The 17,536-nt window shown below is 55.0% G+C and overlaps 1 protein-coding gene across 2 annotated transcripts in view; it reads left to right on the top strand.

Moving 5' to 3' along the window:
• LOC119976532 (phospholipase D1-like) overlaps window positions 1-17,536 on the top strand; it is a 196,672-nt gene that overhangs the window by 28,446 nt on the left and 150,690 nt on the right. For both annotated transcript variants that reach the window (XM_038817094.1, XM_038817092.1), the window contains exon 2: window positions 4,141-4,213. The gene's annotated coding sequence lies outside the window, so the exon portion shown is untranslated. The remainder of the gene's footprint in view (window positions 1-4,140; window positions 4,214-17,536) is intronic.

Raw genomic sequence — 17,536 nt, forward strand, 5'->3', positions numbered from 1 at the left:
GGCCATGACAAATTGTCCAAAATTCTATGATTAACCTAGGACAAAAGTTCGGCGCAACATCGTGGGCCGAAGGGCCTGTTCTGTGCTGTATTTCTCTATCTCTATCTATCTATCTACTCCCTCACAGAACATAGAATATAGAACATACAGTGCAGAAGGAGGCCATTCGGCCCAACGAGTCTGCCCCGACCCATCCAAGCCCTCACTTCCACCCCATCCCCGCAACCCAACAACCACTCCTAACCTTCCCGGAAACTAAGGGCAATTTACCATGGCGAATCCACCTAACCTACACGTCTTTGGACTGTGGGAGGAAACCGGAGCACCCGGAGGAAACGCACGCACACACGGGGAGAACGTGCAGACTCCGCACAGACAGTGGCCCAGCGGGGAATCGAACCTGGGACCCTGGCGCTGTGAAACCGCAGTGCTGACCACTTGTGCTACCTGTTGAAAAGTTGCATGGATGGCCGTTTCTGATGGCGGTGATTCACTCAGCAATTCAACTGTGGGAGGCATCGTTGCCCATGTGGAAATTGGCCCCACCCGGTGGACATTCACACGCAGTACCCCGTTGGCAGCGCAGACTCCCTAGCACTGAGCCTCATTGCCTCGCGAAGCAATGCTCAAGTATTGAACCCAGGAACTTCTGCAGACTGATGTATTCGATTACCCTCCTCGCTGACATGCCACGTCACACCCTCCATGCCACATTAGGCATGAGTAGAACTCTGCTAACCCCCAGCCGAACTCACACTTTGCTGCATTCACCCATCACCTGTTAATCGTTTCAATTAAAGTTAAGTAAATACAGGTGGAAGGCTTTTACTGGATGGTTACTTGAGCACATCTAAAGAGACATTTACAGACACAAAAATGGAGCGGATTTAGGAGACATATATCTGCAATGTTTCACCCTGTGATGTAATCCAATTGAGTGTGGCTGAAAAAAAAGCTTTTTGTCGAAGCTTTTCATCTTGCACTCATCAGGCCGATCACAAGAATACCACTGCCAGTGAAAACAAAAATTTATACTGTATGAGGGGAGGCTGTTGATTGGTTGGCAACTAGACTCTGATTGGTAGAGGCGTTAGCATGGAGAATACACCAGGTGAAGGTGACTGACAGCTAACTGCCAAGCATTCTTTGAAATTTAAACCAGCTTTGATTGGTCAAGGCATTGCCCTGTGGAATGAACCAGTGAATGTGTGTCACTTATTTTGTTCAGCTGAAACAGATGCAATGTGTGTACGTGTTATTTCTGTCAACATAGAACAGGCCCTGTTTATTAAGGTACACAGCTTCCAGTACATACAAATATACTACACTCAGAACCCGACTGACAATCTTAAATGGGTTGTCAGTGTAATTCTTAGGACACTGAGGGTTATTTAGAAAGTGTTGTCCAATCAGGGAATCACATCTAATAATGGACACCCTGGGCTGAAGGTCCTTTTTTGTGCTGAAGATCTTTCTGACTGTGTTTTGACTGTTGCGAGAATGGTCTGATTGGGTACGGTCTGGACCTTGCCTGTTGTGATCAGTGGCTGGGACATGCTGTCTGAAACGGCCCACCCAGTCTTCGGGATGGACATACCTAGCATGTGTCTAGTGGCACCGAAAATCATATACCACAGCACTCACCTGTGTGACTGGCAGAACTGGACCCCCTCCTGCCATCAATTTCACATTCAAAATGGAGCACTGACATGAACTCCCTTTCTTGAGATACTGGTGGAGAAATTGTCCAGGGGATTCTCCACCCGGTCTACTACACGTCTACCTTCACTGCTCAGGCTACATGTCGGGACTCTTATAGTTCCACGTGCTAGAAGATTGGCCTTATCGCCAACCTCGCAAATAGGGCCCGAGTCATTTGTTCAATGTGCAAGCTTGACACTGAAGTAGAGCACATCAAAGGCATCCTGTGGGATAATGGCTACCCTGATCCCATCATTTCACTCTGATTGCAGCACAAACACATGGGTGGACCGAAGGCTGTCACATTCAGTGCCCTGACTACTCCAGGTTACCCTGCGATGAGACCATCAATTCACGCGACACGTGGTTAGAAGGGAACAGTGGTTTTAATCATCTTACAACAGAGCCTGCCTGTGACACGATGAATTCCAGATGATCTGGCAGGCAGGCTCTCAGCATCAACCTTTATACTTCCGGTTAGGGGGGAGGAGCCGTGGGTGGGGCCAAGGGTGGAGCCCTTGTACAAACTCCCGTACACTCCCAGTGCATCTCCCCCTAGTGGCAGAGCAGCGCAACTGCTCGTGTGCCGAGCTTCCAGGGACATAGTAATACAGTGTGAATTATGCTACTGTGATTCACCACACCCTGGGAGGAAGCTTTCAGCAACAGGTGAAGCCAGCTGTGTCACGCTGCTACTCTGAAAAGCAACATGAGTGGTGTTCATCACTAACAGGTTGCTGCCTTCCATCCAACAAGACCTTCTGCTACCGCACAAATGAGTGATGTGCTAGATTAATTTCAGTGACAGCGTGATGCCAGGTATGGCATCTTGCCAAAGACTGGCAGCGGATTGTGTCAAACAGCATGGCCCAGTTGCAGTTTGCTACAGGCAAGGTACAGAAAGTACCCAACCAGCCCATGCGAACAAAACTCAAAATGCATTTTCCATTAAATGTGATTTTGCTAAATAATCTAAATGCAAAATCCTGCGGGTGCTGGAAGTGTGAAACAAAGGCGGAAAATGCTGGGAAATCTCAGCCGGTTTGGCAGAGTCTATGGAGAGAGAAACTCAGTTAGCATCTCGAGTCAGTGCGACGCCCCTATGGACGTACACGTTGGTTGTGTTGTTGGTCAGTCCAGGTTCAGAGAGCTGGAGCAGTCCATCTGGGGCTCTGGACAATATCATTGTCATATCACGGTCTGTGGGAGCTTGCTGTGTACCAATCGGCTGTTGCATTTTCCAGCATTACAACAGTGACCACACTTCAAAAGTACTTCATTGGATGTAAAGCACTTTGAGGTGTCTGGAGATCAGGGAAGGTGTGATAGAAATGCTAGATCTTCGAGTCTTTTTGACACAGGGCGAGGAGTAGGACATTCCTCTCTCTAGAAAGAGGGGGGGGGGGATGCAATAGAATGGGTCACAACTGATCTGTATCTCAAATCTATTTACCCAGGTTTGCTTCAAATCTCTTGGTGGCTGTAGCCAACCTGTCATGGATTGTGCAGCGGTGTGGGGGGTGGAGGGGGCGAAGCACATGGGACGTGTGTCTGGGGGCGCAGAAAATATGCGTGGGGGGCCAGTGGGCAGGTGGAGAATTGCTGGACAAAGTGGCGAGGTGGGTATTTGGACATGGTACATGGTAGGGTCGATGCAGTGGGAGTGGGCAGAACATGGTGGGATGAATATGGAGATGAGTATGGACATGGGCAGCACGGTAGCACAGTGTTTAGCACAGTTGCTTCACAGCACCAGGGCCCCAGGATCGAATCCCAGCTTGAGTCACTGTCTGTGTGGAGTCTGCGCGTTCTCCCCGTGTCTGCGTGGGTTGCCTCCGGGTGCTCCGGTTTCCTCCCGCAGTCCAAAGACGTGCAGGTTAGGCGGATTGGCCATGATAAATTGCCCTAAATGGTTAGGTGGGGTTACGGGGATAGGGCGGAGGTGTAGACGTAAGTAGGGTGCTCTTTCCAAGGGCCGGTGCAGACTCAATGGGCCGAATGGCCTCCTTCTGCACTGTAAATTCTATTTATGTCAATGAGAACTCACAATTCTCTTGTTCTTTACTTGCTGAGCATGGGGGGGGGGGGGGGGGGGGGGGGGGGCAATATGAAATGAAATGAAATGAAAATCGCTTAATGTCACAAGTAGGCTTCAATGAAGTTACTGTGAAAAGCCCGTAGTCACCACATTCCGGCGCCTGTCCGGGGAGGCTGGTACGGGAATCGAACCGTGCTGCTGGCCTGCCTTGGTCTGCTTTAAAAGCCAGCGATTTAGCTCAGTGAGCTAAACCAGCCTCATCAATATTGTAACAATAGTCGCTGTGCCTCAATTATTGTGCACATTATCTGACTAATGGTGGATATAGAAACTGCGAGTTTTTGGATATTATTTTAGACCTCCCTAACTTTGGCTCTCTTTCATCTCTACGCCCTCTACAGATGCTCAACGGATGCTTCTGTCGGTAAAGATTTGGATGTCAAACGAACGGGAACTCTATATTCAAGCACAAAGGTTGGTGTTGGGCGATATTGAGAACTGAACAGTAAAACCAGTCATTGCCAGGCATACAGTCATCTAAATCCAGAGCAGGAGGAGGCCATTCGGCCCCATGAACTCTCCGCCATTCAATGAAACCATTGCTGATCAGATTGTGGCCTCGGTCCTGCAATCCGCCTCCATAACCTTTCACCTTCCGCTTATCAAGAATCTATTTAACCTCTGTTTTAAAAATATTCAGGGAACTTCCCTCCACCGCTCTCCGAGGAAGAGAACAATATTCTTCTGATCTCCACCTTAAATCGGAGACCCCTTATTTTTAAACTGCGTCCCCTCATTGTAGTGGCATAGTCGCACCGATATTTCAAGCCATGTATTTTCCTTCTTTGAACCCTGACCCCCCACCCCATCAGTTCCTCAGCTGCGGCTTCTTCAAGGCATTGGGATTCAAGTGGGCTGGGTTTTTTTTTGGGGGGGGGGGGGGGGGCAATGCTGAATTTCAACATTGTCATTTAACATTAACCACAGGTAATTCTTGAGCTTTTAAGGTGTGGTCAGTAGGTAGCAGCTCTTTCCTCTGAATGTGGTGGGAGTAAGTTCAGACAGAAATCGGGCTGACACTCCGAGTGCAGTGCGCAGGGAATGCGACACTGTCAGAGGTGTTGTCTTGTGGGTGAGTCCAAACGGTTTTGTGCCACTTTTATCAAGGAAGACCGGGCAATTGCCCCTGGACCATATCCATCAGCATCGGTGAACAGGTGATCTGGTCTTTGTTGTTTATGGGTCCTTGCTGGACACAAACTGAGCACAGTGCTGACCGTATTGCAACAGGGACTCCACACCGCCTTTAAAGCACTTTGCAGTTGTCAAAGGTGCGATACAAGTGCCGGTTTTTCAGGTCTTTATGACCCAGGATGAAGAGTGGGCATTCGGTCCCGGTGGCATCATCGGTGCTGTGTACTCGCTATCTTCATCTTCCAGCTTAACTCCGTATTCCTCACGACCCATTACCCAACCATCCACCCCAGTCTGGAACATCTATTTCACCACAAAATCTCCAGCCCTTCGAGGGAGAGTTTCAGATTTCTACACCCTTTTTGAGCAAAGAAGGTCTTTTTGACATCACCCCTGGACCAATCAGTTCTAATTTTAAGAATATGCCCCTGTCCTGGATTCGCACATCAAGGAAATGGGGCAACAGCACTTAATTGGTCATGGGTCATGATCCAGTAAAATAACAGAACAGGCTCGAGGGGCGGATTGGACTTCTGTTGTTCCCATGTGTGTCTATGCCTCCAGAGTTGAATTCAACAGTTACGATAGAAACAAACCTGTTGTGTTAATTGCAGCGATTGTGGCCAATCTTTGCTGGGTAACATTTATCGCTACCTGTAGACTTTGAGGATGGTCAGCAGGATTTTGGAGACCCTTTCAGAACTATTTTCAGGCTGCTGATCTGTGCAGTTCTCAGCTGGGTCTCCCAGACTAGATAATTCAACATTTTCCCAGACCCAGTCCCTGTTTCCAACCTGCCAACCCGACCAGACCACACCCTGAAACGCCCACCCCCTTCCCCAGTTGGCTCGACCAATATGTCCCAGTCATAGGTGCTGTAACATCCCTTCCAGGAATAGCAGCATGGTGTCACCAGAAGGGAAATGTGTCATGCGATCCAATCTTCGTTTCACTTTTGCCTTCCAACAGAACACACGCCCACAGTTCTGCTGCCAATGTCTTCAGGTTTTGTATCTTTGTTTTGTACCTCATGTGCCTGGTTTAAATAAATGAGCCGACAGCAGCTTTACCCAATCCACTGGGCGGTTTGATGTCTTTATATCATTACAAAAAGACAACACTAAGCGGGCGGCACGTTAACGCAGTGGTTAGCACTACTGCCTCACGGCACCGAGGACCCAGGCAAGCAGGTTCGATCCCGGCCCTGGGTCACTGTCCGTGTGGAGTTTGCACATCCTCCCCGTGTCTGCCTGGGTTTCGCTCCCACAACCCAAAGATGTGCAGGGTAGGTGGATTGGCCACGCTAAATTGCCCATTTATTGGAAAAAAAGAATTGGGTACTCTAAATTTATTTTCAAAGAAATACAACAGTAAGAATCGGGCGATTAATCTCTTTTTTTCATCTCAGATGGTGAGACCAATTGTAAATCACACAATTATTGAGAATAGTTTGCACCAGGAATTCAAACTGTGTCAAGTGGGTCAATCTTTTAAAAAAAATAATTGTATTCCAAATTTTGAGCTTTTTACAGCAGCTAACCCATCCAACACATTATACCTACCACCCCCTCAACCCTGCACACCCCCCTCCCTCCCTCTCCTCCCCCAGCAACAGCCAATAGTAACCAACTCTCCAAAATGCAGAATGAACAAACCCCAGCCTTTATAAAACTCATCACTCGCCACCACCCCGCAACCACCCCACGCCCCCCCCCACCCCACCCCGCCTGCCCCCCTCCGCCCCCTCGGGAAAATGTCACTTTCTCCAGGGCTAACAACTCCAGTAGGTTCCCCCGCCACACGAGGCACAGGGTGGAGAATTTGACCTCCACGCCAACAAGACCCGTCTGTGAACAATCAACGAGGCGAAGGCCAAGACATCTGCCGCCACACCCGTCCGCAACTCCGTCTAGTCCAATACCCCGAGTGTGGCTTTCAGGGAACCGGGCTCCACATCTACATATAAAACCCCCAAAATGACGCTGAAAACCATCCTCTAAAACCTTTCCAGCTTTGGGCAGGACCAAACTTCTGGACATGGTTCCTAGGACCCCTCCTTCCACATCTCTCACAGACATCCTCCACCCCCTCATAACAGTCCGCTCATCCTGGACTTTGGCAGGACCATCAGCTGTAACAGCCCCAGCCTCTCGCATGAGGTCGAGGCATTTACCCTCCACAGCACCTTGCAGCGCACTCTCTCCTCTATCGTCGACCCCAGCTCCTCCTCCCACTGAGCCTTAACCCCCCCTCCATGGACACCTTATACTCCTCCAAAATCCTCCCGTAAATCGCCAAAACAGAACCCCTCGCCCACCCTCCTGGCTGGCAGCACCTCCTCCTGCACCGAGGAGGCAGGCACTATCGGGAAGGTTGGAAAGATCTTCATCTCCTTTAAAAACATCTTCAGCAAAAGATCAGCAGGCATAAAACAAAAATCGTGGCAGAATATTAACCACCACCTGTACCCGGCCCACCAACACCGCCTGTACCAGGCCCACCAACACCGCCTGTACCCGGCCCATCAACACCGCCTGTACCCGGCCCACCAACACCGCCTGTACCCGGCCCATCAACACCGCCTGTACCCGGCCCACCAACACCGCCTGTACCAGGCCCACCAACACCGCCTGTACCCGGCCCATCAACACCGCCTGTACCCAGCCCACCAACACCGCCTGTACACGGCCCATCAACACCGCCTGTACCCAGCCCACCAACCACCTGTACCCGGCCCACCAACACCGCCTGTACCCAGCCCACCAACACCGCCTGTACCCGGCCCACCAACACCGCCTGTACCCGCCCCCCCCAACACCGCCTGTACCCGGCCCACCAACACCGCCTGTACCCGGCCCACCAACACCGCCTTTACCCGGACCACCAACCCCGCCTGTACCCGGCCCACCAACACCGCCTTTACCCGGCCCACCAACACCGCCTGTACCCGGACCACCAACACCGCCTGTACCCGGCCCATCAACACCGCCTGTACGCGTTCCACCAACACCGCCTGTACCCGGCCCACCAACACCGCCTCTACCCGGCCCACCAACACCACCTGTACCGGCCCACCAACACCGCCTGTACCCGGCCCACCAACACCGCCTGTACCCGGCCCCACCAACACCGCCTGTACCCGGCCCACCAACACCGCCTGTACCCGGCCTACCAACACCGCCTGTACCCGGCCCACCAACACCGCCTCTACCCGGCCCATCAACACCGGCTGTACCCTTTTTTTATTTTTTTTTTATTTTTTTATAAATTTAGATTAGCGAATTATTTTTTTCCGATTAAGGGGCAATTTAGCGTGGCCAATCCACCTACTCTGCACATTTTTGGGTTGTGGGGGCGAAAACCACGCAGACACGGGGAGAATGTGCAAACTCCACACGGACAGTGACCCAGAGCCGGGATCGAACCTGGGACCTCAGCGCCGTGAGGCGGTTGTGCTAACCACTAGGCCACCGTGCTGCCCTACACCGCCTGTACCCTGACCATCAACACCGCCTGTACCCAGCCCATCAACACCGCCTGTACCCGGCCCACCAACACCGCCTGTACCCGGCCCACCAACACCGCCTGAACCCGGCCCACCAACACCGCCTGTACCCGGCCCACCAACACCGCCTGTACCCGGCCCACCAACACCGCCTTTACCCGGCCCACCAACACCGCCTGTACCCGGCCCACCAACACTGCCTGTACCCGGCCCACCAACACCGCCTGTACCCGGCCCACCAACACCGCCTGTACCCGGCCCACCAACACCGCCTGTACCCGGCCCACCAACACCGCCTGTACCCGGCCCACCAACACCGCCTTTAACCAGCCCACCAACACCGCCTGTACCCGGCCCACCAACACCGCCTGTACCCGGCCCACCAACACCGCTTGTACCCGGCCCACCAACACCGCCTGTACCCGGCCCACCAACACCGCCTGTACCCGGCCCACCAGCACCGCCTGTACCCGGCCCACCAACACCGCCTGTACCCGGCCCACCAACACCGCCTGTAACCGGCCCACCAACACCGCCTGTACCCGGCCCACCAACACCGCCTGTACCCGGCCCACCAACACCGCCTTTAACCAGCCCACCAACACCGCCTGTACCCGGCCCACCAACACCGCCTGTACCCGGCCCACCAACACCGCCTGTACCCGGCCCACCAACACCGCCTGTACCCGGCCCACCAACACCGCCTGTACCCGGCCCACCAGCACCGCCTGTACCCGGCCCACCAACACCGCCTGTACCCGGCCCACCAACACCGCCTGTACCGGCCCACCAACACCGCCTGTACCAGGCCCACCAACACCGCCTTTACCCGGCCCACCAATACCGCCTGTACCCGGCCCACCAACACCGCCTGTACCCGGCCCACCAACACCGCCTGTACCCGGCCCACCAACACCACCTGTACCCAGCCCATCAACACCGCCTTTACCCGGCCCACCAACACCGCCTGTATCCGGCCCATCAACACCGCCTTTACCGGCCCACCAACACCGCCTGTTACCCGGCCCACCAACACCGCCTGTACCGGCCCACCAACATCGCCTGTACCCGGCCCACCAACACCGTCTGTACCCGGCCCATCAACACCGCCTGTACCCGGCCCACCAACACCGCCTGTACCCGGCCCACCAACACCGCCTGTACCCGGCCCACCAACACCGCCTGTACCCGGCCCACCAACACCGCCTGTACCCGGCCCACCAACACCCGCCTGTACCCGGCCCACCAACACCGCCTGTACCCGGCCCACCAACACCGCCTGTACCCGGCCCACCAACACCGCCTGTACCCGGCCCACCAACACCGCCTGTACCCGGCCCCACCAAACACCGCCTGTACCCGGCCCACCAACACCGCTGTAACCCCGGCCCACCAACACCGCCTTTACCCGGCACACCAACACCGCCTGTTATCCGGCCCACCAACACCGCCTTTACCCGGCCCACCAACACCGCTTTACCCGGCCCACCAACCACCGCCTGTACCCGGCCCACCAACACCGCCTGTACCCGGCCACCAACCACGCTGGTACCCAGCCCACCAACACCGCCGGTACTCGGCCCACCAACATCGCCTGTACCCTGCCCACCAACACCGCCTGTACCCGGCCACCAACACCGCTGTACCCGGCCCCCAACACCGCCTGTACCCGGCCCACCAACACCGCCTGTACCCGGCCCACCATCACCGCCGGTACCAGCCCACCAACTCGCCTGTACCCCGGCCCCACCAACACCGCCTGTACCCGGCCCCACCAACACCGCCTTACCCGGCCCATCAACACCGCCTCTACCCGGCCCATCAACACCGCCTGTACCGGCCCACCAACACCGCCTGTACCCAGCCCATCAACACCGCCTGTACCCGGCCCATCAACACCGCCTGTACACAGCCCACCAACACCGCCTGTACCCGGCCCACCAACACCACCTGTACCCGGCCCATCAACACCACCTGTACCCGGCCCACCAACACTGCCTGTACCCGGCCCACCAACACTGCCTGTACCCGGCCCACCAACACTGCCTGTACCCGGCCCACCAACACCGCCTTTACCCGGCCCACCAACACCGTCTGTACCCGGCCCATCAACACCGCCTGTACCCGGCCCACCAACACCGCCTGTACCCGGCCCACCAACACCGCCTGTACCCGGCCCACCAACACCGCCTGTACCCTCCCACCAACACCGCCTGTACCCGGCCCACCAACACCGCCTGTACCCGGCCCACCAACACCGCCTGTACCCGGCCCACCAACACCGCCTGTACCCGGCCCACCAACACCGCCTGTACCCGGCCCACCAACACCGCCTGTACCCGGCCCACCAACACCGCCTGTACCCGGCCCACCAACACCGCCTGTACCCGGCCCACCAACACCGCCTTTACCCGGCCCACCAACACCGCCTGTTATCCGGCCCACCAACACCGCCTTTACCCGGCCCACCAACACCGCCTTTACCCGGCCCACCAACACCGCCTGTACCCGGCCCACCAACACCGCCTGTACCCGGCCCACCAACACCGCTGGTACTCAGCCCACCAACACCGCCGGTACTCGGCCCACCAACATCGCCTGTACCCGGCCCACCAACACCGCCTGTACCCGGCCCACCAACACCGCCTGTACCCGGCCCACCAACACCGCCTGTACCCGGCCCACCAACACCGCCTGTACCCGGCCCACCATCACCGCCGGTACCCAGCCCACCAACTTCGCCTGTACCCGGCCCACCAACACCGCCTGTACCCGGCCCACCAACACCGCCTCTACCCGGCCCATCAACACCGCCTCTACCCGGCCCATCAACACCGCCTGTACCCGGCCCACCAACACCGCCTGTACCCAGCCCATCAACACCGCCTGTACCCGGCCCATCAACACCGCCTGTACACAGCCCACCAACACCGCCTGTACCCGGCCCACCAACACCACCTGTACCCGGCCCATCAACACCACCTGTACCCGGCCCACCAACACTGCCTGTACCCGGCCCACCAACACTGCCTGTACCCGGCCCACCAACACCGCCTTTACCCGGCCCACCAACACCGCCTGTACCCGGCCCACCAACGCCGCCTGTACCCAGCCCACCAACACCGCCTGTACACGGCCCACCAACACCGCCTGTACCCGGCCCATCAACAACGCCTGTACCCGGCCCACCAACACTGCCTGTACCCGGCCCACCAACACCGCCTGTCCATGGCCCACCACCGACAGAGGGAGATTATTTCAGCTCACCAATTCAGTCTTCATCCTCCCCACCAGGCAAGAGAAATTCACCTTCCGAAGACCTGTCCAGTCCTGGATCATCTGCCACCTGCCCCCCCCCCAGATGCCTGAATTGGGATTCTGCCACACGGAATGGCTACCCACCCCCACCCCTTCTCCAACATCGCAATTAGGTAACTCCACTCCACTCGATCAAATGCCTTCTCCACATCAAGTTCGTCCTCTTGCAACCTGGGCCAGGTTGGTTGATTACCGCACTCAGGGAAACGGATTGGAATTTTAAAAAAAATCATTTACGGATGTGTGCGTCACTGGTTCGACCAGCATTTATTGCCCATCCCGAGTTACCCTTGGACCTTCTTGAACGGCTGCAGTCCTTCAGGTGTAGGTACACTCATTGTGCTGTTAGGGAGAGAGTTCCAGGATGTTGCCCCAGGGACAGAGAAGGAACGGCCGATATATTTCCAAGTCAGGGTGGTGAGTGAATTGGAGGAGAACCTCCAGGTGGTGGGGTTCCCAGGTATCTGCTGCTCTTGTCCTTCTAGATGGTAGTGGTCGTGGGTTTAGAAGGTGCTGTCTAAGGAAACTTGGTGAGTTACTGCGGTGCATCTTGTAGATGGTACACACGGCTGCCACTGTTCGTCGGTGGTGGAGGGAGTGAATGTTTGTGGAAGGGGGAGCAATCAAGCGGAGCTGCTTTGTCCTGGATGGTGTTGAGCTTCTTGAGTGCTGTTGGAGCTGCACTCATCCAGGTAAGTGGAGAGTATTCCATCACACTCCTGATTTGTGCCTTGCAGATGGCGGACAGGCTTTGGGGAGCCAGGAGGTGAGTTACTTATTGTAGGATTCCTAGCCTTTGACCTGCCCTGGTAGCCACAGTATTAATGTGGCTAGTCCAGTTCAGCTTCTGATCAATGGTAACCCCCAGGGTGTTGCTTACCCAGCCCTAGTTGTCCTTGAGAAGGTGGTGGTGAGCTGTGTTCATGAACCGCAACAGTGCCTGAGGCGGCACGGTAGCACAGTGGTTAGCAGTGTGGCTTCACAGCTCCAGCGTCCCAGGTTTGATTCCCGCTTGGGTCACTGTCTGTGTGGAGTCTGCACGTTCTCCCAGAGTCTGGATGGGCTTCCTCCGGGGGCTCCAGTTTCCTCCCACAAGCCCCGAAAGACGTGCTGTTAGGTGAATTGGACATTCTGAATTCTCCCTCTGTGTACCCGAACAGGCGCCGGAATGTGGCGACTAGGTGGTTTTCACAGTAACTTCATTGCAGTGTTAATGTAAGCCTACTTGTGACAATAAGAGTATTATATATACTCTTATATTCTTGATTTCTCGAGGAATTAGGGGCTATGGGGAGAGAGCGGGTAAATGGAGTTGAAATCAACCATGATTGAATGGTGGAGTGGACTCGATGGGCCGAATGGCCTTACTTCCGCTCCTATGTCTTATGGTCTTATTATTAATAAAGAACTTACATTGACAAGGCACATTTCACAATTTTAAAGGAAGTCCCAAAACATTTTGCAGCCAATGAAATATTGTCTGAAGTGCAGTTGGTTTTGATGTGGGGAAACGCATCAGCCAGTTTGCATACAGCAAAATCCCACAAAGTGCAGTTTGAGAATTACCAGATCATGTGTTCGGTTGTGGGACCACGATTGGCCCAGGACACCAGGGAGCTTAACATTTCATCCAAACAAAAGCACCAGCAGCAATGCAGCACCCTCTCAGCCATCCAGCGCCCTCTCAGCCATCCAGCGCCCTCTCAGCCATCCAGCGCCCTCTCAGCCATCCAGCGCCCTCTCAGCCATCCAGCGCCCTCTCAGCCATCCAGCGCCCTCTCAGCCATCCAGCGCCCTCTCAGCCATCCAGCGCCCTCTCAGCCATCCAGCGCCCTCTCAGCCATCCAGCGCCCTCTCAGCCATCCAGCGCCCTCTCAGCCATCCAGCGCCCTCTCAGCCATCCAGCGCCCTCTCAGCCATCCAGCGCCCTCTCAGCCATCCAGCGCCCTCTCAGCCATCCAGCGCCCTCTCGGCCATCCAGCGCCCTCTCGGCCATCCAGCGCCCTCTCGGCCATCCAGCGCCCTCTCGGCCATCCAGCGCCCTCTCGGCCATCCAGCGCCCTCTCGGCCATCCAGCGCCCTCTCGGCCATCCAGCGCCCTCTCTGCCATCCAGCGCCCTCTCGGCCATCCAGCGCCCTCAGTGCTGTGGAGTCAAAGAACAAAGAGAACACAGAACAGTACAGCACAGTAACAGGCCCTTCGGCCCTCCAAGCCTGTGCCGATAATGATGCCCTAACTATTAAGAAAAACCTCTGCCCTGACTCGGTCCGTATTGCTCTATTTCCTCCCTATTCATGAACCCATCCAGATGCCTCTTAAATGTTGCTGATGTGCCGGCTTCCACCACATCCTCTGGCAGCGAGTTCCAGGCACTCACTGATCTCTGCGTGAAAAATGTACGCTGCACATTTCCCTTAATCTTTCCCCCTCTCACCTTGAACCTGTGCCCCCTTGTAATTGACACTTCCACCTCGGGGAAAAAAAGCCTCTGACTATCCGTCCTGTAAATTTGTTCCTTCATTTTGTTACTTCAGGAGAGTTGGAGAGAAACCCATACTGCGGAGCGGGGGGGGGGGGGGGGGGGGGGGAAGCTGACGGGGGAGATAAACTAGTTCTGGTGTTTCGTTCTGGGAATGGGTGGGGTTGCACTCTCACAACAAACACAGCCCTTCAAATTGCACACTGGAATTGGACAGATAATGGGAACCATGTGTCTCGAGGATTCATCTTCCCTTTTAACTCTGCAAATAGTTCCCCCTGATTTGCAGCCCCGAGTGAGGTCTGGCCGCTGAGGAGGCACCAGGATTTAGGAGCAGAGTTTGTTTTCCAGCCGACTGTTGATTGGGGGCCAATGAAGGAATGCCTGGGCTATCTGCCATGTTGCAAACAAGCCAATAAAGACCGCAAGATTGTGTTCCCACAGAACAGCAGCTCACTGCCACGTCAAACCACCCTCGGCTGTGGCCGGGGCTGGCACAGAGCGATGGCGGGTTATGTAGTTAAATAAGTGTGCGTATAGTTTGTACTGTCCCAGGGTAGCGATGGGTCGAACAACAACAACTTGCATTTGCCTTTAACAGAGTAAAACTTCCCAAAATGCTTCAGAGCAGTGATTATCAAACAAAATTTGACACCGTGACACATAAGCTGATGTTTGGACAGCTGACCAGATGTTTGGCAAGAGAGGTAGATTTCAGACAGCGGTTTAATGGAGGAGTCAGAGATTTAAGGAGGTATTGTAGAGATTCAGGCTGGCGATGGCGCAGCCAGTTAAAATTCAAGTTTTCCTTTCTCTTTCAGAGAAACTCCAGAGATTGAGTGTTTTTCCATGGCTTCACTTCCCTGGTTAGGGAATGGGAGCATACGTTTGTCAGTTAAACACCAACATGTGCAGTACTTTGACCTGGTTGAAAGTGGGCCTTTTTCTACCAAAGTCAATGCCTGTGGCGAAACCACTATCATCGTAGCAACACTTGCGTTCGTCACCAATTTCTATTCAAACTGCTCACCACCCCTGACCACCCACAATGCTGTTAGGGAGTATAGATGGTACATACGGCTGCCACCTTGCATCAGTGGTAGAGGGAGTCAATATTTAAGGTTAATGGGCTGCTTTGTCCTGGATGGTAATATAATAATAGAATAACAATCGCTCAGTGTCACAAGTCGGCTTCAATGAAGTTACTGTGAAAAGCCCCTCGTCGCCACATTCCGGCACCTGTTCAGGGAGGCCGGTACGGGAATTGAACCCACGCTGCTGGCATTGTTCTGCATTACAACCCAACTATTTAGCCCACTATGCGAAACCAGCTCCTTGTCAAGCTTCTTGAGTGTTGTTAGAGCTGCATTCATCCAGGCAAGTGGAGAGTTTTCCATCACACTCCCGACTTGTGCCTTGTAGATGATGGACAGACGCTGGGTAGTCAGGAGTGAGTTACTCGCTGTCGGATTCCTAGCCTCTGACCTGCTCTTGTAGCCACATCATTTATATGGCTGGTCCAGTTCAGTTTCTCGTCAATGGTAACACCCCCCCCCCCCAGGATGTTGATAGTAGGAGATTCAGCTGTGGGAATATCAATGAATCCTAAGGGGAGATGGTTGGGTTCTGTCTTGTTGGAAGTGGCCATTTCCTGGCACTTGTGTATGTGAATGTTATTTGCCACTTGTCAGCCCAAACCTGAATATTATCCGGGTCTTGCTGCATTTGGACATGGTCTGCCACAGTATCTCAGGAGTCAGGAATGGTGCTGAGCATTGTACGATGGTAGGAAGATCATTGATGAAGCAACTGAGAAGATGGTTGGACCCTGAGGAACTCCTGCAGTGATGTCCTGGGGGAAAGGGTCATTGAACTCTTAAAACCATACCATCTTCCTTTGTTCCCGGCATAACCCCAGCCAGTGGAGTATTTTCCCCCTGATTCCCATTGACTCCAGCTTTGCCAGGGTTCCCTGATGCTATACTCGGTCAAATATGGCCTTGAATTCAAGGCAGTCACTCTCAGTTCACCTCTGGAGTTCAGCTCTATTGTCCATAGTTTGAACCAAGGCTGTAATGAGGTCCTCTGGGGGCACAACCTTTGGCACTGGTTGTTTTAGGGAGGCAGAAGTCTGTCATGGTGAGTTTCCCAGGGGACGCGTGCCCAACGACATCATGGATTCGATTTCCCTCAGCCATGGTTCCAACAATCCCCTGGGATGGGCAGAGATTGGCTTTGCAACATCTCCCTGGGCATAGAAACATTTCTCAGTCTGGCCCAACTGGCGACGAGGACTTAGTCGGCATTTCCTTTCTCATTTTCTATGTTAATTACAGCCAACTTGCTTCACAATTCAATTAAAAATTTGGGGCGGGATTCTCCCCTACCCGTCACGAAGGAGTGGCATGAACCACTCTGGCATCGGGCTGCCCCAAAGGTGCAGAATCCCCTGCACCTTCAGGGGCTAGGCCGGCTCCGGAGTGGTTTGTGCCCCCCCGGCCGGCAGGGAAGGGGCTTGGCGTCATGCCAACCAGCGGCGAAGGGCCTCCGCCGGCTGCCGTGAGTTGGCGCATGCGCGGGAGCGCCAGCGTGTTTTGGCGTCATCCCAGTGCATGCGCAGGGTGGTTAGTCTCTGCATCGGCCGACGCAGAACAAAAGAGTGCCCCCACGGCACAGGCCCGCTGCGGATCGCTGGGCCCCGATCTCGGGCCAGGCCACTGTGGGGGCACCCCCCCAGGGCCAGATACCCCCACACCCCCTCGAGGACCCCGGAGGCCGCCCGCGCAGCTCAGTCCCCGGCAAATACCTGGTGTAACATACGCCGGCTGGACTGGCTGAAAACGGCCGGCCAATCAGCCCATTGCGGGCCGGAGAATCGCTGGGGGGGGGGGGGGGGGGGTGCTGCTGCCAGCAGCTGGCGCGGCATGGTTCCCGCCCCTGTCAAATCTCCGGCGCCGGAGAATTTGGCAGCCGGAGGTGGCGGGATTCACGCCCCCCCCCCCCCCCCCCCCCCCCCCCTCCCCCTCGGCGATTCTCCGGCCTGGCGGGGGATCGGAGAATCCCGCCCACAGTCTCAATTGGTCAGGACCAGAATCATCCTTTCACTTCACAACATTGCAACAAATTGCACAAGGATTTTGAGGAAACTGACGGATTGTTGTAAAAACTCAGCTTGGTGGCAGATGTCTGTTTGAGGAAGGAAACCGCCTGTCCTTCCAGTGGCTGGGCCTCTCTGGACTCACGCCCGAATGGTTGACTCTTAAATTTCCCTCAGCTGAATTCAGCACTCAGAGGTTGAGG

This window comes from Scyliorhinus canicula, chromosome 13, assembly GCF_902713615.1.
Source record: "Scyliorhinus canicula chromosome 13, sScyCan1.1, whole genome shotgun sequence".
Taxonomy (NCBI): domain Eukaryota; kingdom Metazoa; phylum Chordata; class Chondrichthyes; order Carcharhiniformes; family Scyliorhinidae; genus Scyliorhinus; species Scyliorhinus canicula.